Source organism: Saimiri boliviensis, chromosome 2 (assembly GCF_048565385.1).
Source record: "Saimiri boliviensis isolate mSaiBol1 chromosome 2, mSaiBol1.pri, whole genome shotgun sequence".
In the NCBI taxonomy this organism is placed as follows: domain Eukaryota; kingdom Metazoa; phylum Chordata; class Mammalia; order Primates; family Cebidae; genus Saimiri; species Saimiri boliviensis.
Genome location: NC_133450.1, coordinates 155,807,716 through 155,829,035, shown reverse-complemented (window position 1 = coordinate 155,829,035; position 21,320 = coordinate 155,807,716). Strand labels below are relative to the sequence as shown.

General features: G+C 36.6%; 1 long non-coding RNA gene across 1 annotated transcript in view; it reads right to left on the bottom strand.

Moving 5' to 3' along the window:
- Positions 1–10,560: 10,560 nt before the first annotated feature.
- The window catches only part of LOC141582831 (uncharacterized), a 541,347-nt gene continuing 530,587 nt past the window's right edge, over positions 10,561–21,320 (bottom strand). The window contains exon 6 of the long non-coding RNA XR_012515748.1: positions 10,561–10,739. This is a non-coding gene — a long non-coding RNA (uncharacterized LOC141582831). The remainder of the gene's footprint in view (positions 10,740–21,320) is intronic.

Here is a 21,320-nt window from a genome sequence, read left to right as displayed (position 1 = left end):
ATATATGTGTGTACGTATACGTTCATCTGTGTACATACACACATTAAGTTCTATGGAGATAAACTAAGCAATAGGCAAATATTCCTGAACACTGGAGCTTTGTAAATCGCCATAGAAGCCAATTTACCAAATGGTAAATTTTTCTGTTTTGAAAAAGTAGTCTGCACAAGATCTACAGGGGAGGCATTACACTTTCCAAACAATTGTAACTAAAATAGCACAGAAATAGCAAAAATAAAATATTAAACAATGTGATGTTGTGGGTGGGAATATTTATACGTGATTGCTGTGAATAAGCCTGTGGACCAGTGGCTGCATGGAGTTTCTCAGTTAACCAATATAGAAAAATGGATCCACTTTGCTGGTTCCCCTGGATTATGCTTGCCTTGCTTGATGAAGGACAGTTTGGGAGAAACCAAGACAGGCACAGACACAGGTGGCTACATGTAGTTTATTAATAGCAGCACAGTCTGCCGAGTGGCCTTTCCTGCCCTTTAGTTTTTTGCTGGAAAATGAGTTAACTAGTAGGTTAATTGAATGCTATCTGGGAAGTGCACACACGTCCTCAAATGCTCATGTACGTGTGTGTGTGTGTGTGTGTGTGTGTGTGTGTGTGTGTGGTGTATTTAAGTTGCTCACACTTCAGGAGCTTTTGTGTTCTGGGGAGGGGTGGCTGTTGGAACTACCCTCCCACTGGTTTCTGGGTCCTCACTGGCCACCCTGGAACTCTGCCCACCGTAACGCGCCGAGATGTGTCTGTCATTTTTGACTGGGTGTGATTATAGCAGCCCAGTGACTTGTCAGGTCCCAAAGAAATTAAAAAAGGAAAAGTCCAGATGGTGACATTTGTGGTGAAAAAGAAAAGTGTCTTTTTCAGTCAAGCTGCCTTCCAATTATTTAAATTTATACACATTTTATTTATTTATTTGCCATTTTCTCTTAGAGAAGGAGAAAGTTCTGGGCCTGGAAAGGAACTACTCTCACCCATGGCACGGCTGGCCCTCAGCTGCCTGGCTGGAGCGACTGCTTTACAGTGGAGTAAGAGAAGGGCAGGGACGTCTGCCAGGAAGCAGCCCCCCTGCTCCGTGGAATGCCTGCCTCCTATTGTTCTTTGATTTAGTAGCCCCTCCAAGCCCATCCTCCCAAAGGCTTAATTTTTAATAGAATGAAATTCAATGCTATTAATGCTTGGAGAATCTGAGGAGAAAATGTGTACCTCTTTGCTTTATTTCTTGAGTCTGATACTAGGTGAGACCTCATAAATGCTGTGATTAATATCAAGTAACATTTAATAGAAGCTTAAATGTTTTAAGCACTTTTTAAAATGCTTTACATGCATTATTTCACTTAAGCCTTATAATGACCAGATGAGATATATATGAATTATTATCCTCATTCTTCTTTCAGATGAGATATAATAAAATGAGAAAAAGGAAACTTCAGGAGGTTATGTAAATATCTCAAGGTCACACACTACTAATGGCAGAGCCACAGTAAGAATCAGGTTATCTGAGTCCACCATGACCACCAAGCTTTACATTCAGTATGGCGAGCTGCTCAGTATAACTCCACAGGAAAGAAACAATTAAGCCTGGGTCCTCTGGGGAAATCGAGGAAGGTTGGGAATATCAGAGGAGATGAGCTCAGAGGGATGCACAGACATGGACCAAACGCAGTGAAACTGTAAGAGCAGGAGGTACAGCATAAACAAGGCCATGGAGGCATGAATATGGTGAAATTTGGGCAGTACCTATGGTGAAAGCATACGGTATATGTGAAAGATGAGTTTAGGGAGGCAGGAAGGGCATTTGTTTACCACACTGAGTTTGTTCTTCTTTTAGACGGGTAAGATTTTAGATTATGCAACAGCCAAGTAGAGGATAATGTTTGTCTTATATATATGTGTGTATTATATATGTAATATATATGTGTAATCTATCTATCTGTCTGTCTATCTATCTATCCATCTATCTATCTTTTTAGTAGGATTCACTGCTCCTGGTGAAGACATTTTCAAGGCAGGGTTCTCTCCAACCAGCAAAACCACCAAGCATCAAGGTATGTCGGTCTGTAGTCAAGTACCTGCATCTCTGGAATTGTGCACATCTCTGGAAAGTACACTTTCACACATACACCATCTCTCTCCCTGCTTCTATCTACCTGGAACGCCTACATGGGAAGACCTCAGGGAATCGGGTACTTGGGTATGTCTTGTTCTCAGCCCTTGGCCAGTCAGTTTTGGCTGCTGGCCTTGGCCCCAGATCTATCCTGGCTCTGTTTGATCTTGCTCTGGAAAGAGCAAACAGCTTGGGTGATCCCTTGATTGTCTGGCCTTCCCAGTAGAAGTCTAGGTATACAGACAAATTATGAATATTCTGGGCAGCTGTGACCAAGAGAGATGTGGCTGAGAGAGGCCTTCTGTCTTCTGCAAGACAGCCTTGTCCCATCTCCATCCAGCTCAGCTCAATCCCTGTATTCATTCCATCTGCCTAGAGCCCTGCCCAGCACATTTCTATCCAAGACCAAACTCTGAGTTCAAATTTTGAAATTACATCCTTACCTCTCAATGCAATCACTTTTGAAAATTGTCTCTTAATTTATATTTTAATGCTCTTTCTCACATGTTTTATCATTCCTATGTATTGAGGATATAAAATAATTGTGTTTTAGAGAGACAATTTATGATAATGATTGGGAGAGGAGATGCTTCCCTTGTCACTTCAAGTCAACAAGATCATTCTGTTGGCTTGCTACATGTCCCAAGACACCTTGGCCTGTGCCTGCTAATGATTTGAGCAATATGGAGGGCAGGAGTGTGGGTCCTGCTTTGGTAATGGAGTAGAGAGTTGCTGCTGCATGGGACCTGGCCCACATTCCAGACACTGTGGACAAAGGATGAAGGATAATTTTTTCATAGAGCACATGGTAGCCATGTATCACCTGGAAAGTACAAATGATGTTCCCAGTAGGGCCTGTGAAGAAGCTCAAAAGTACCCAAAAAAGAAAGGGTTAGATTTAAACTTTCTCAGGGCAGAGAGCATAAAGCTGTCTTAGCTGATTAACCATTCAGCAGGAATATTCTTCCCTCACCGCCTTCATTCTCTTCCCCTGGTTTTAGCCTTGGTGGCATTAAAATCATCATACCAGTTAAGGGAGAAGAAGTGGAGTCATTAAGTGGAAAAGAAAGAGAAGAAGGAAGGACTCCCTGCCTTTTGGCTGATCAAAAACTCAACCCTGGGAAGAGAAAATTATTGTAATTTGAGTGAAATTCAGAGTTAAATATATGGAATTGGGCACTTCCCTGGGCTTGGTCCTGCAAGTCCTAATATGGATTGAGGGTATGAAAATGGAGTCAATGAATATGAACTATTGTATCTATACAAATGAAAGTTATAGCTGCAGTTAGAAAAACGTCTGTAGACTTAAGGAAGCTCTTTTATTTGTTTTAAAAGGTGTGAAACGCTTGCAATTTACTTAAGTGTGGAAAATAACCAGGGAGAGGGGGAGATTTCAGACATAAGTAAGAGTGCAGATAACTGATGGGGGCAAGTCCTTAAAGAAGCTGGAAGGGAAGAGATCTTTCGTTAAAGAAAGTAGTTTTAGAAATGAGTAGAGATATTGTCCTCTGAGACTGGAGATAAATAACTGAGGGTGGATGAGAAAATAATATAATTAAGTCTGGAGTTTGACTATAAAAATTGAGGGGTACCTTGGGTCTACCATATTTCTGCCCAGAAAACATTCTAACCTGGTTTTGTTATATAATTCTCAGTGCCTTTAATTAAAGAATGGATCTGACTCTGTGGTGTCTAAGAAAAAACTTTAGGACAGTTCTTGGAGGCATCTTGGGAGGTCTCCAAGGTGAGCATTCTTGACTCATCTTTCCAATCCCATGTGTCACAGGCCCCCTGGTGGCTTCTTTCTTCTGATCCTTGCTTTCATTATAGGTATTAGATAAAATACATTGAGATCTAAGACAGTGTTTTAAGCAGGTAGTGTACAGAGAAACACAACAGCAAGAAATACGTTCTGTAGTAGCTCGCTCCTGTATTGAATGGTTTGAGGTCATCCTGCCATAAGCAAGAAATAAGGGGTGCCACAGGGGAGAGTCAAGACTGTGAAAAACATAGAGAGCGGCCTAAATTATACTGAAGTCAAAAATTATCTTTATTAGCAGCAGGTTGATCTTTGCCTTTTTAAATGTTACCCCAAGTTCTCAAGAGGCTACCTATACAGGTTATGGCAGGAAAAAGGGGATCAGTTGACTGAATGGATCAAATCAATCATGTGTTTTACCATCATGTCTCCATGGTATTCATGGTCATCCATGTTACGTCGAGCATTCTTGCCGAGTAACATAGCTTCACAATACCAAATAACTTGCACACTTTAACCTGTTCCTTTATGATGACTGCAGTCATAGCTAATTGTTTCCACAGGAGCAAATGGCCAAATGTGTTGTTGGAAGGAAGCCAGTCATATTCATTGTATTATTAGTCCTTCATTCTGTGTTCCTTCCTCCATGTTTGATGTCTACTCTTTTCAGCTAAGTAGAGAGCTTATTCTGTAGGCACATGGGCTAGTGCATTTGTGCTGCTAAAAGAAAATATCTGAGTGGGTAAATCATAAAGATTAATTTTTTCCCCCTCTCACAGTTTTGGAGTCTGGAAAGCCTAAGATCAAGGTGCTGGCAGGTTTGATTGTCTGATGAGGTCTACTCTCTGCAACCAAGATGGTACCTTGATGCTGCGCCTTCCAGAGGGGAGAAGCACATGGTAGGAGGCAGAGGACAAGCAAGCTGAACCCTATGTAAAGCCTCCTTTATAAGGGCCTTAATCCTGTGCATGGGGGAGGAGACCTTATGATCTAATTCCCTCCTCAAGGTCTCACCTCTTAATGCCTCACACTGGCCATTACATTTCAACACCTGAATTTAGGAGGGGACATATTCAAACTAAAGCACATTCCTCAGCATAGTCATCAGGGCTGTCTATCCATAAATAGCTTGATAGAATTCCACATTGTACATTTTAAGTCTTCTGGAATTGATTTAAACTAATTCAAACTTTTTGGAGCTCTGTGTTGAAAACTGCCTGCTAGGTACTGGGAGGTAGAAAAAGATTGACAGGATGAGAGGTCCGCTCTCCAGGCACTCACAATGCCGCAATGAGAAGGCAACAGCAATACGGTAGACACAAGGCAGACAGTACGTGGTATATTAGAAGTAGAGTCCCTCCTCATAGATTCAAATACATTTTTAAACTAATGTTTTGAGATTTGTTTTCCTAAAGGCAGAGGATATGTTTGAAGTTCTTAGAATTACGTTTTTACAAACATACTCTTTGAGGATAAAATAACTTCTTACAATAATCTTACTATTTTGTGTCACCAATATTCTTTTTTTAAAAAATTTTTTAAAGACTGCTTTATATTTAGATTCAAGCAAAATTGAGAGGAAGGCTAAGAGAATGCCCATACATCCCCACACCATACACAGGCATAGCTTCCCCCATTATCATATTCCCCACGGGAATGTCATACTTGTTACAACTGATGAATCCAGTGATCCATCATAATCACCCCCAGTCCCAGTGTTTTTTTCAAATGGAAGAATCCTGTCTCTCATTACTTTTTATACCTTCTTAGAGATTAAATTGTGAATAAGGCAGGGGTTTATCAGATGTTCTTTTGGTAGATGAATGTGATCATTTAGTAGATTCCTGGACAGATGAATGACCCCCAGTCCCCATGATATCTTGCTTCGTGTCGGGTTAAAAATCTGATTTATGGTCACCAAAGCATCTCTTTGCAAGAAAAGTTGCTGATATGTAGATCCCTTGTGCAAATTGCTTTTTATTGAGCTCCCAGTACAATTTACTCTGTTTTATGATGGTGGTTCTGCTACATTCCAAGTTCAATGAACTATGGCAAGCCCAGGCATGTTTATTTAAATGGATTTCCTTGAAATGTAACACTAGCTTTCTAACACCTGTTTGCATTTCCATATACTCAACAGAAAGGAAGTAGTGTTCTCATGCTGAACATGTAGAATAATATCCCAATTTTTCTACTTCTGATTGAGACAGGAGAGACTTTATGGTTTCTCTCATGTTGACGAAGAGAGTCAAACTCTGTAAAATATTTGAAGAGATTTACTCTGAGCCAAAGATGAGTGACCACGGCCCATGACAGAGCCCTGAGGAGGTTCTGAGAACATGTGCCCAAGGTGGTTGGGGTACAGCTTGGTTTTACGTATTTTAGGAAGGCATGAGACATCAATCAAATACATTTAAGAAATACACTCTTCAGTTTAGAAAGGTGGGACACCTCAAAGTGGGGGCTTCCAGGCTATAGGTAAATTTAAACACTTTCATTGGTTGAGGTTGTCTGAAGACCTGGGATCAATAGAAAGGAATGTCCAGGATAAAGATAAAGAATTGTAGAGTCCAAGTTTTATTGTGCAGAGGAAGCTGTTAGGTAGCAGACGTTAGCAACAGCAAGTTGTAAACTGTTTTTTGTCAGACTGAAAAGGGTGCCTGACTCTTAGTTGATTATCTCCTAGATCTGGGAAGGAAGGAAGGAAAACAAAGCAGGAAAGGGATTCTCTATAGAACGTGAACTTTTCCATGCAAGAGACTTTGCAGGGCAATTTTAAGGTATGGCAAAGCAATATATTTTGGGGATACATTTTTTTTTCTCCTTATCTCATATGCCAGTGTCAGAATGAAAAGTAAGTCACGATACACAGGGTCAGATACAACCCAGAGACTTTATGGTTTATAGGGCATGACTCACTAGACCACTTAGATAGAAATTTGAGTAAGATAAAAAAAAATCAGGGCTTAGTCCTCATTTATTCATTCAGTTAATCTTTCATTTATCCATCATGTTTTGGCCACCCGCTCAGTACCAGACTCTGTAAGTGGTCACTTGTTATACAAAGATGACTAGCCATGCAGTAGAGGGCAAAAGTACACATTAATGAAAGACTTTATTTCTTTCAAATCTACCAGCCATCATGTGCATTGCAGGATTCCAGCTATTCTTTTTCTAAATAACTTACTTTGTATTGAACATTGACTGAGAATTTATTGTATTCGAATCATTAGAGTGTGGACTCTGTAGTCACACTGTCTATATTTGAATCAGATTTTTAACTGTGTTACCTTGATAAAGTGTCTATAAAACAGGGACATTTATACCTACATCAAAGGATTTTTTTGAGAAAACCAATACCTAGCAGATAGCAATCATCTAAGAAATTTGAACCAACTTTAAGTTTTTCTTGCAGAACATAGCATTTGTGTGTATTTGATATATCAAGGTGTGTGTTGCACTTTTCTGTATGGATGTTTTATGTATTCCTTGAAGATGGTCAAAATGAGGCAGTTAATCTGATCCACCTTCTTTGCCATCCGGTATCTCATTTCAAGTGTCTCTAGACAGATTCTAGGAAGACATCTTGAACTGAAGCTACGCAGGATAGTTGTAAGAAGTTCTAGAAGGGCTAGCAAGGCAACTAGATGTGAATCACAGGACATGAGGTACTAGCATTCAAAATATCCTGTGAAATCCTCTAGCACAAAACCTTTCCTTTTTAGATGACGAAACACAACTGGAGAGGTGGTCTCACAGACAATGAGTGACAGAGTGAAGACTCCTAGTTCTTTCCACAAACTGGAGATTCAGAGTTGCATAATGGTGTGCTAGAAGGGCGAGACTAGAGGAAAGGACTAAAAGCTGATTTCCATCCCTTTCTTTGTGTTGCTCCACTTGGCTCACCCCTTTCTACTCTCTACTCTTCCTTCATCTGTGGCTCATATAAACTCTCTAGGACCCCATATAGCTTCACATTTTGGAGTAGGTCAGTGTGAAATCACCCAGTTGCTGTGACTCCTGGTTTACCTTTCTGCAAAGACTAAATTTATACTAACCAAATCAGCTATTGAAATCAAAATTAATTAAAATTAAATATATTTTAAAACTCAGTTCCTTGGTCATATCAATTGCATTTGAAGTGCTCAATATCTACACATAGTTAGCGACTGATGGCCACAATATTGAATAGAGCTAGATATACAACATTTTCATCTTCACGGGATGTTCTATTAGACAGCGTTAACAACAACAAATGCTTAATTTATGGACCATTTTACAGTTGCATATGTAAATCTCATTTAGTACCCTTTAGAATAGAACCTTATATGAAACAACTGATAATACTATTTTACGGACAGGAACTGAAATCCAGCAAAGCAAGAGTGACACACAACTCAAACTAACATCTTTTTAATTCCAAATTCCCACTCCATCATCCTTCCTTCTAAAATAATCTCCCCAATCTGATGCTGCTTAAGGAGGCCACTGATGCTCACTGCCATCTGAGGATTTAGAGGAACCTCAGGAAATGTTAGCAAATTTGATCAGGCAACCAACAGTGACTATCTTCTGTCTGCCTAGCAGTGTCGTACAGGCACCGCAGGGGAGAGAGTACCACCCGAGGTCCTTGTACCCCAGGAGCTTGCCATTTCATTGACAGCACAAGTTTTGTGAATAAAAAATAGATAAGCAGAACAGTTTTAATCAGACTTAAACACGATATACTATTAAATATTTAGAAACAGATAAAATAAGCAAAAGTGCATGCTTTTGACAGGTGTCAAGACATGGGGAGATGGGCAGAGAATTACTGTTTTTCAGTAATTAATACTTGTCTTTTTAACTGCATTTCCAAATTTCAACATTTATTATGTGATCAGTCAAAATATTTACTTTCTTCACCTAAGAGTAAAGAAAGTCAAGATACAGTCAAATAGTCCTTTCCCACTAAAAGGAGAAGTGCAGTGGCCCTAGCCTTTGAATACACATGATGTAATCCTGTTCAAAGGTGAATATGCCCTTTCAACAGACTTGAGATACTTTTTTTCTCCAAGAACCTCTATCACAGATTTTCTCCATCTTCTCACAGGCCTATGTGGAATGTCAAACCGTGTTGGTCAAAATGCTTACTTCCAACAAAAAGGTACAGACAGCTTAAAATTATGAAATGCAAGAACTGGGATAACTACATTTGTAGAAGTTTCTTTGCTATGGTAATCCTAAGAAAAGAATTTTTCTTAATAATTGGCATTCTCAAATACCTTTGATTCCAAATTATTGTTCAGCCTCAGAAACTCCATTTGCCTGATGTCAAGTCTCTGTGATTTAAGCCTATAAACACCCTGGAATTCAGAGCTAAGGTGGTTGCTTTTCAATCTTTCTACCTGCCTGTATGTCCTGGCACGTATGTGTTAGTAATGATGAACCAATAGTGTTTCTGCGCATCTCTGTCATCCTTCAGTGTAATGGAAAAGCCAATCTGAGCTCTGTACTTTAAATCATATTCTGAATATTAACATTTGCTTGGCCAATATTATTTCTTCCACCTTTCCCGCATGGAGGAAAGTAAGCCACCCAAGAAAATTATAAATCCTTGTGTTGTGTAAATACTTTGGAAGTTCCATGAACCAGCTAAGATTGACTGAGACCGGCAGAAAGGCAAATAAGTGTTACAAAAACAATAATAACAATCAACATCAGAACCCATCAGAGACCAATTTTTAAAAATAAAATAAAATAAAATAAAATAAAAAAAAAGAAAAGAGATAAAAAAAAAAGACTTATAAGAAAAAAAAAAAAAAAAAAAAGATTATTCAAGACCAGATCAAACTTTTACTGATTTTACTAAGTGTAAGAAATCTCTTGATCTTACACTACTCTACCCATCAATTTTTTGCCATTTTTAGGGAGGGTGAGGCATCTGCACTGGAGAACTTGGTGAGAGCTGATGGGTAGACTCTTCGAGAATGGCTATATATCCTCATACCTAGAAATACAGCTGGTCCTGCTAAGAGCACACATCACTCAAACAAGAATGATTTTGTTTTTGTTTTATATGATTCTGAAACATGGGAGGACAACAAAAATCCAATCTTCAGAAGTTCAAGGCATTGATCTGGGTGAAGGTCTAAATTGCTTTACTGACTTGTTATGTGCTTAGGGATTTGCTCTAAAATATAAAACCAAACAACTAGTAGTGCTATAAAATCACAGAAGGCATCAAATCTTAGAGTGGCAGGGCCATTGAGAGATCAAGCTTATTCTTTTTCCAGACCCCCCCAAAAAAGAGCCTTTTTTATTTAGGAAGGTATGAAAAATAAAAAGGTACCTAATAAATGTTAGTTGATTTATGCCAATGAAAGGGATCATTTAATTTTGCAGCAGCAGAACATTCTGATAATTACCAAACCACATTGCCAAGAAATTCTTCCATTCATTCACTCACTCACTTAGGAAATATTTTAAACAAACTACTATATGCTTGATATTGACACAAGTTACTATTATTTGACCCTTATTCTACCCATAATAAAGAAGAAGAAAAGCTTTTCATTTTCTTTGAAAAAGTTCCTCTCAGTTTACTCTAAGTGTTTTAGCAAGAAGTGCTCAATTAATTATTATTAACTCTATTTGGCTTTTTCATGAATGCAAATAGAAATGCAAATGCCATCTCATTGAACAAAGAATATTATCTTCATTGTTTCATGGTGAGAAAACTTGAGAATGGGTAATCTATAAAGAAGAAAAACTTATTTTCTCACAGTTCTGGAGGCTGTGAAGTCCAAGATCAAGGCAATGGTAGGTTGGTTGTCTGGTGAGGGCTGCTCTCTAATTTCAGGATGGCACCTTCTTGCTGAATCCTGTAGAGGAGAGGAATGCAGTGTCCTCAAAAGGTGAAAGGTGGAAGAGCAAGCAAGTCAAATGCTGCATCGAGCCTCTGTTTTAAGGACCTGAATCCTGTTCATGAAGAAGGAGCCCTTATGATCTAATTATCTCTTAACTGCCCCATCTCTCTCTCTCTTTTTTTTTTTAATTATTTTTTTAATTGTATTTTAGGTTTTGGGGTACAGGTGAAGAACATGCAAGATTGTTGCATAGGTACACACATGGCAGTGTGGTTTGCTGCCTTCCTTCCCCTCACCTGTATCTGTCATTTCTCCCCATGCTATCTCTTCCCACCTCCCCATCCCCCTGTCCCTCCCCATTTCCCCCCAATGGACCCCAGTGTGTAGTGCTCCCCTCCCTGTGTCCATGTGTTCTCATTGTTCAATACCCGCCTATGAGTGAGAGCATGTGGTGTTTGACTTTCTGCTCTTGTGTCAGTTTGCTGAGAATGATTGTTTCCTGCCCCATCTCTTCATATCATTACATTGGCCATTATGTATCAACATCTGAATTTTGTAAGAGACACATTCAAACCATAGCATGAGGCATCTTGAAAGAAATTTATACAATATTTTGAACTGAAAATCAAGAAAGATAAAGATATGAGAACAGAAATTCAGGAATAAGAAGTGAAAAGAAAATCCTATAACTTACAAAGATATGGTTAAAATCTCACATTTAATCATAAGCTTTCTGGAAACCTAGGTGCAAAGTGAGGCATAGTAAATTGCATAGTTTATATGGGGTGGGGTTTTTACTCTTTAAGAGAAGCAAAGATTTTCTGAGCATTTGAAGGCAAAATAATTTATGTAGAGGCTTATGCTGTGAGTGTTTTCCTTAATAATCTTCTTACAGCAATGGCAGAAATAGGTTTCTCAAGAGGAGACTGTTCCTCGCAATGCACCTCATGTCTGATTCAGCTTGGTAGAATGTTTGTCATGTAGTAGATGTTGAAAATATGAGTTAGCAATAATAAAGAGAAAACAAAACACTCTTCAGCATAGACAATTCTATCCTTGAGCATGGGCCAAGATAAAGAGATTTAAGAATGAAAATGTTGAAATTACAGCAAATAAGTACATGCTTTTATCTTTATTATTTCTTAAAATACACCTAAACACAGAGTAATGATTAAAATGATTTCAAAGAAAAGATCATGAAGCTTGGGTTAAGAGACGTCAGCAGAAAATTCATGAAAGCCAAAAAGTAGACAGTCTAGAGAAGTTGAATTAGAGTACCAAAGACAGCTGAAAACCACTCCTGTAGTAATGGAGGCCCAGAAGCCAGTAATTCTCTTTACAGAATCTCAAAAACTCCAGAACTGGAAATACCAGGAAGCTATGAGGGTAGGAATGGGAGTGGGCTTGAAAACAGGATTAATTTAAAGTCTGCGTAAGAAGCAGTTCTATTTCCAGAGCCTCTCTCCAACCCACACAGCCAAGGAACTGCCCCTTTATTCCTTTTTCAGCCCTGGAAGAAAATTCCAGGATAAAGGTTTGGACAGGTTAGAAATAAAGGTGTTTATAAGTTACTAATGGCAGATACAGCAAAATGTAAGAGTAAGGCAAGAGTCTAAAAAAAGGGAGAAATAAGTATAACGTGATACCACTAAATCTCTTTTCCTTCTAGACTCCTCACTACCTGGCTCTTGAAGGCACTGGCAGCCAAGCAGGAGAATGGAAGATACACTTCTAGAGAAATGAACAGAATCAAGAGATTCTGGCCTTTGGTAGTAATTCAACAAAATGGCTAGGCTCCTACCTGATAATCAATCCATATGCCTTCATGTGGAGACAGGGATTCCAATTATGTATATAGTGACTCATTCTTAAAACAAATGACCAGACATGGATCAGACATTTGAGAAAAGTATCTAACTTAACAATACAGACAAACATGATGAAAGAAATTTGAAGGAAACAGAGACAGTGTAAAGAGCAGAAGTAAAAATACATATGGCTCTCAGATTGTTGAATGAAAATAGAAAAAAGAAAGCATAAAAATACAACAAAGATTCAAAAAAAATTAAAGTTTGGCAGTTGGAATTAAAATATGATAGCAGAAATGAAAAAAAATTCAATAAAATGTTTAAAATCTAAAATTGAAAAAAAATGCACTAGAAATGAGGGAGGAAAGTCAGAGACAGAAAACAGAAGAAAAAACATAAGAAAACAATAGAATTGGTACATGTGAAAATGATTTATAGAAAAAGAAAATATAGAAAATAAAGAAAAAAATTCATTAAAGAAACAATTCAAGACATTTTCCCAAGAATGGAAGAACATGAGATTTGAAATTAAAAGGGCCCAGTGAATCAGTACCATGGTAGATATATACCAAGGTAAATGACTGAAATTTCAAAAGCTGAGGCCAGCGTAACTGAGAACAAAGAGAGTTCTTCTAAGCTTCCAGAAAAAATAAAAAAGTAGATAGATTAGAGAGACAATTACATAGATAGATAGATAGATCATTTAACCTCAGAAAAGGTATGAAGAATCTAAATGGCCGTTGACTTTTCAACCACACCAGTCAAAAAAGAAAAAAATTAACATTTGCAAATTTCAGGTTTCCACAGCGAAATGGTTAATCAGGTATAAGAATGGAGAAAAACATTTTTCAGGCATGATAGTCCTTAAAAAAATACCTCTCATAAACTCCTTCTTAGGAAGCTACTGGAGAAGGTATTCTATAAAATAGTGCAGTACGCTAACAGAGAGAAGACATAGGATCCAAGAAACAGAGGATCTAACGGCAGATTTAAGTGAAAGGAATCCTTAGGCTAATGGCAAAAGAAGAGCTTGACAATAGCTGTAAAGAGAGACCAGTCTATACTAGAGCAGGAAGATAGTTATAGAAGGGATACCTAAAAGACAAACAAACAAAGTATGTGTTTGAAAATATTAATAGAAGATCGGTCTTTTTAAAAATTGTGGAAAAATAAATGTAAAACTTACCATAATTTTTTTAAACATACAATTCACTTTTTTGAGATAATTAATATTGATGGGCAACAATTATCCAGAATTTTTTTAATCTAATAAAACTAAAACCCTCTACCCATTGAACAACAATTTCCCATTTCCCCTCCCCTCAGACTTTGACACCACCGTTTCTATGAATCTGACTACTCAAGATATCTGATAAAAATGGAATCATAGTCTCTTGTCTTTTGGTGACTGGCTTATTTTGGGTTAGCATAATGTCACCAAGGTTTATTCATGTGAACCATGTGTCAGAATAGTCTTTCTTTTGATGGTTAAATATATTCCATTGTATACATAAGCCACATTTGTTTATCAGTTCATCCACTGATGGACCCTTAGTCGGTTTCACCTTTTGGCTATCGTGAATAATGCTGCTATGAATGTGGGTGTACAAATATCTCTTCAAGATGCTGCATTCATTTTCTTAGATATACACTCAGAGGTGGAATTAATGGTTCATGTGGTAATTCTATTTTTAAATTTTTGAGGCACCATCATACAATTTTCCATACACCATTCTACATTTCTACTAACAATGCACGAGAATTCCAATGTCTTCATTTTCTTGCCAACACTTACTTTCTGCTGCTTTATTTTATCATAGACATACTAATGGGTGTGAGGTGGTATCTCACTGTAGTTTTGATTTGCATTTCCCTAATATTCAGTGATACTGAGTATCTTTTCATGTGCTTCTTAGCTGTTTGGATAACTTCTTTAGAAAAAAATATCTATTCCAGTCCTTTGCCTATTTTTGAATTGGGCTATTTGTGTTTTGTCGTCATTGTTGTTGAGTTGTAGAAGTTCTTTTTATGCTCTGGATATTAACTCATTTTGAGATATGTGATTTGCAAGTATTGTCCTCTATTACATAGGTTGCCTTTTCATTCTGTTGATGTTGTCCTTTTATTCACAGAATTACTTATTTTAATAGACTCTAGTTTATCCAGTTTTTTCTCTTGCCTGTGCTTTTGGGGTCACCTCCAAGAAATTACTGCCAAATCCATTGTCCTAAAGCTTTATCCTTATGCCTTCTTCCAGGAGTTATATAGTGTTGGTGCTCCATTAGGTCTTTGATTAATTTTAATTTAGTTTTGATCTCTGATATAAGTTAAGGTTTATTATTTAGCATGTGGACATCAGTTTTCTCAACATCATTTGTTGAAAAGACTACCCTTTTTTCAGTCAATAGTCTTGGCACCTTTGTTGCAAATTAGTTAACCAAATATTTAGTTAACCAAATATTTGAGGGTTTCTGAGCTTCCTTTCTTATTTCATTGGTCTATATGTCTGCTTTTATTCCAGCACCATAGTGTTTTGATTTTTGTAGCTTTGTAATAAATTCTAAAAGCTGAAATTGTGAGACTTCTACTTTGTTCTTCTTTTTTAAGATTGTTTTGGCCATTCAGGGACCCCTGAAGTCCCACATGAATTTTAGCATGAATTTTTCTATTTATGCATTTACGTCACTGGATTTTGAAAGGGACTACATTAAATCTATAGATCACTTTGAGTAGTATTGACATCTTAAGAATACTAAGTCTTCCAATCCATGGTCTTTCCATTTATTTATATCTTTTAAAATTTCTTTCAGCAACGTTTTGTAATTTCCAGTGTACAACTCTTCTGCCTCCATGGATAAGTTTACTCCTATTATATTTTATTCTTTTTGATGGTATTATAAAAGGTTTCTTTAGTTTGGTTTCTTAATTTTCTTTTAGAGTTATTTATTGTTAGTGTATAGAAATTCAGTTGAATTTTGTGTATTTATTTTATATTTTGTAACTTTGCCAATTTACTTATTAGTTCTAATAGCTCTTTCTGCATGTGTAATCCTTAAGTTTTCTCACATATAAGATCGTGTTGTCAGTGATAATTTTACTTCTTCCAATTTGAAGGCCTTTTGTCTTTTCTCACCTAATTAATTTGACTAGATTTCTGGAACTATGTTAAACAGAAGGGGTGAAAGTAGGCATACTTGTCTTATTCCATATATTAGAAGAAAAGCTTTCAGTCATTTACCATTGTGTATGATGTTAGCTGCAGGTTTTAAAAAATATGGCCTTTGTTATGTTTAGGTAGTTTTCTTCTATCCCTAATTTGTTGGGTGTTTTTATAACACAAAGGTGTAGAATTATGTCAAGTGATTTTTCTGTATCAATTGAGATGATAATCTGTTTTTGAAAAACTTCTATTAATGTGAGGTGTTACATTGATTCATTTTTGTATGTTGAATCACTCTTGCATTCCAGAAAAAAATCCTAGTTGGTCATAGTTTATAATTAATATGCTATTAAATTTTGTTTGCTAGTATTTTTGTTGAGAATTGTTGCATCAATATTCATTGGGATTACTGGTCTCTAGTTTTCTTGCATAGTCTTGATCTGCCTTTGGTAACAGGTTAATGTTGGCCTCATGGAATGAGTTTGAAAATGTTACCTCTGCTTCAATGTTTTGGAAGATGAAGAGGATTGGTATTAATTCTTTTTTAAATATTTGGTAGAATTCACCAGCGAAGTCATCTGGTTCTGGGCTTTGTTGTTATTGCAATGGGAGGATTTTTAATTACTCATCCAATCTCCTTACTAGTTGTAGGTCTCTTCAGATTTTTCTGTTTCTCCATGATTCAGTCTTGGTAAGGTGTATGTTTTTAGGAATTTATTTATTTCATCTAGGTTATTCAATCTGTTGGGATACAATTGTTGAAATTTTTCTCTTATAATAATTTCCATTTCTGTGGCATCAGTTGTAATGTTGCTTCTTTTATTTCTGATTTTAGCTACATGAGTCTTCTGTGTTTTTGTTCTTCCTTAGTTAACCTAGCTAAAGGTTTGTCAATTTTGTTGATCTCTTCAAATAGACAACTCTTGGGTTGATTGATGTTCTCTATTTTTAGTCTCTATTTTAAAAATACCTGCTTCAATGTTTAATATTTTCTTCATTCTGCTAGCATTGGGTTTAGTTTATTTCTCTTTGTCTAGATCCTTGAGGTGTAAACTTAGGTTGTTGATTTGAGATCAGTAAATGTAAGTATTTACTGCTATTAATGTTCTAATTAGCACCACTTTCACTGCATCTCACAGGTTTTTGTATGTTGTGTTTTTACTTTCATTTGTGTGAAAATATTTTTTAATTTCTCTTGTGATTTTTTGATCTATTGTTTATTTAAAACTGTTATTTAATTTCCAGATACTTATGGTTTTTCCAATAATTTTTTCTGGCATTCTTTCTACTTTTATTCCATTGTAATCAGGAAAAAAATACTTTGTATGGTTTAGTCTTTTAATATGTATTAAGACTTGCTTTGTGGCTTAATATATGTTTTATCCTGGAGGATGTTCCATGTGTATACTTAAGAAAAATGTATACTGTGCTGTTGTTGGGTAGAATGTCCTTTATATATCTTCTACTTCCCTTTGAACTATAGCACTGATTAAGTCCTTATTTCTTTATTGATCTTCTCTATGGTTATTTTATTCCTTATTGAAATGGGGTCTTAAAGACTCTTACTATTATTGTTGACCTATCTCTTTAATTCTGTCAATGTTGCTTTATATATTTAAGAGTTCTGATGTTTGTTGCATATATAATTATTAAATATTTTTGGTAAACTGACCCTTGTGTAGTTATGTAATGCCCTTCTTTGTCTCTTGCATTAAGTTCTGATCTATCTCCTATTTTGTTTTATATTGATATAATCACTTCTGTTCTCCTGTGGTTACCATTTGCATGAAATATCCTTTTGCATTCTTTTATTTTCAACCTATGATGTGCTCACATTTAAAGTGAGTCTCTTAGTATAGACTCACTTAGCATATTGTTAAGTCCTGTTATTTTATCCATTTAGCCAATATATGTATTTCAAGTGTGAAGTTTAATCCACTCATATTTAAAGTAATTACTGATAGAGAAGGACTTAATACTACCATTTTGTTGTTTTCTATGTGTTTCATAGCTTTTCTGTCCTTCATTTTCTCCCTTTATTCCTTCAAGTTTAGTTGATTTTTTTTTTTTGTAGTGACATGCTTTGATTTGTGTATAATCTGTAGATACTCTCTGTGGTTACCATGGGGATTATATACACATCTTAAAGTTAAAGCAATTAATTTATACTGATAACAAAGCCAATTGCATACAAAAATGCTATTCCTTTACAGTTCCACCTCACACTTTGTAATAAATTACATATTTACATATGTGATATGTACCAACTCACAAAGATTTTTAAAAATGCTTTTGTCTTTTAAATTCTATTTTAAAAATTAAAGTTTAATGTGATAGAAGCATAACATTCAGTGATGTCAGCATGAAGAAGTTCACCTCCTATAGACAGTTACTTTAAAATGGTGAAAATATAAATAAAGCAATTACTTGAAGGCACTGGAAAATGACCAATGACAGGTAGAGAATGGAGAAGGCTACGGTCTTGACAGATTTTTAGTACTTTGGATGAGAACTATGATTTTGTGACCCTTGTTGCCTAAATCTCTTCAATTCCCATCCTAGCTCTGGTGACAGAAAATTGAAGTCTTGTCAGCTTCAGGTGGAAGACAAGAAAGTTCAGATAATCAAGTAGCAGGAAATTCAAGGGGAGCAATGTTTGGAAGCAAGAAGGGATCAGAAAGGCTGAGATCCAAAATATGAGTATTAACTCTGCTCAAATCAGTGGCTGACTGCTAAACTGTACATGGACACAGGAGACCTCAGGGAGCCTAACAAAAAAGGAGGCAGAAACTAAAGGATTGTTTACAATTGAAAAACAATACAGCCCAATGAGATCTGTAAATACATTATGCCTTTGAGTGCGTTCCTTATCTCCATACAGTTTGTGTGGCAAAAAGTAGAGGCTTTACTGGCATGAGTTATTAGTACAAAGAACTTCGGTAGGGGCTGAAGAAGCAACTGGAAATTTATGGGGAACTGCAAAAGCAAAGGAATCACAAAGAGGATAAGCCCCACAATCTTAATATAAATCTGCTCAAATTCTGGAGTGCTAAACTATGCAGGCACAGGAAAGGTTATTAGGGGGCCAAGTTGAAAATCACCAGCAGCTGGAAGCTGGGGCTGGGGGAAAAAAACTCTTTTCCATGAGAATTCACTATAGCTTGATTCCAGACAAGGTAGCTGTATATTAGAGCAGAAACCTCAGTCATCTTTAGAACAGTACAGAATCTAGAGTCACTATAGCATATTTTTTATGATGTTCAGTCTTCAAGCAAAAATCACCAGAGATGCAAATAAACAGAAAAGGCTGATCCACACCAAAGAAAAAAGGAGGCATCAGTACAAACAGGTATTAAGTGGGACCCAGATACTATTATATGTCTCAGAAAATTATTTAAATCAATAATAAATATGTTCAAGGATTTTTTTAAAAATTGCATTAATGAGTAAATCTCAACATAGACATTGAAGTATTAAAAAAACTGAAGAATCAAGTAGAAATTCTAGAGCTGAAGAGTACAACAACTAAACTTAAAAATTCACTAGATAGCCTCAACAGAAGATTTGTGATTACAGAAAGACTCGATAAACATGACGATCGATAAAATTATGCTATTTAAAGAACAGAGGGAATTTAACAATTGAAAAATGAACAAAGTATTAGAGACCTGTGCAGACGTAAAAGGCTGTCCAGTATGCATGTAACTAGAATCCTAAATGGAATGGAGAAACAGGCAGATGAAAATATTTGAAGAAATTTCTGAAAACACAAAACCCGTACACAGGTTTGTAGCAATTTTGTTCATAATCACCAAAAACTAGAAGTAAGCACGATGTTCTGTAATAGGCAAATGAATAAACAAATTATAGTGCATACATAGAATGAAATATTATTTAGTGATTTTTTACAAAAAGATATCGAGTCACAAAAAGACATGGAGAAACCTCAAATACACATTACTAAATGCAAGAGTCTAGTCTGGAAAGATTGTATGATTATAATATATGACATTCTGAAAAAAGCAAAACTATAAATATAGTAAAAAAGATCAGTGGTTTCAAGGAATTTGCAAGTAGGTAGAGAAATGAGCAGATGAAGCACAGGGGAATTTTAGTGCAGCCAAGCTATTTTGTATGATACTGTAATGGTAGATACATGGCATTATGCATTTGTCAAAACCCATAGAACTATGTCTCACTCTCTCTTGCACATACACACACACACACACACACACACACAACTGTATAACACAGTGAAACTTAATGTAAATTTTGGACTTTACTTGATAATAATTTATCAGTATTGGTTCATTAATTATAACAAATGTTATATACTAGTAACAGGAGAAATTGTGTCTGAAAAAGACAGAGAGGGTTATATGAAACATTCTGTATTATCTGCTCAATTTTCCTTTAGATCTGAAACTGTTTCAAAAAACAAAATTAAAAAATATGTTAAAGTCTATTAATTTTTAAAAGCTTCCGAAATTTGATGAAGAATAACATAAATTGTTTAATAATGCAAAATTCTTCCTCAGTCACCATGTGCAATTACTGTATATATTGTGCTGACTTGTGATTACCTATGGAAGTGTACATTGGGAACTAGACAATGGACACTAGGAGTTCCTGGGAAATGAGTCTTTATTCAAGAATCTGAGAGGGAGGACTTGACAAGTTAATTAATTTATCCTTTGTCTCTTCTAAAAGCTTCCGCCACTCAAATCATTGCCAGGCGGTGAAGTGATGTCTGTGCATCAGCAGTATCACAACTCACCAAATGGCAGGCCTTTTGATTTTAGAACACAAGAAAAGTGATTTCCCAGGGCTCCAGTAGTGTTGGTCATGGGTGCCAATGTTCAGTAAAATAGTTTGTTCTATGTGAGTTATGAGCAACAGATCCTGCATGGTAGAGGTGCTTGTATGTTTTCTAATAGGTTGCTTTTTGTCTTTGTGACACTTGGGGCCATCTAAAGCAGGAGGCTACCCCTGCTAGAAAAAACTAAGAAATAGTATTATCAGCATGTTATTTAGAAATATCATACTAAATGTCACAAGAAACAGGTAAAATAAGCAAAAGTGAACCTTTTTGGTGATCAGGTGTCAATTCATTCCTGCAACCTGATTCTTCCTGGATGCCGAACCAGAGGTCGAGATACAAAGGGCTGTCACACTGAGTCATTAAACACTTAAGCTATCCGTGGATGGCAAAGCTAAAAGAGCACACTGTAACACATGTCCTCTGGGGATCCAGGGGTCACAGCTATCCTCCCAGATGCTGCCGTGGGGTTGCATGGAGTTCTATTTTTGCCGGCACCGCAAAGCATTCTTCCCAGTCTCTTCATCCACTCACCTGCGTGCGCCCCCTCCCGTGAGGGGTTGAGAGTTGCAGGCTGAGTAAACTAGCCACCCTCTACGGGAGTCCCCTGAAGGAAACTATCCCGTTTCATTATCAGCCAGATATTTTTTGTTGTTGTCAGCTGGGAGCTTTCCTGTACACTGCTGGATGTTTAGCAGAATCCCTGGCCTCTATTCACTAAATGCCAATAATATTGCCTCTCTACTTGTGACAACTAAAATGTGTCCAGATATTGCCAAATATCCTTTAGCAAGAAAAATCTCCCTTGG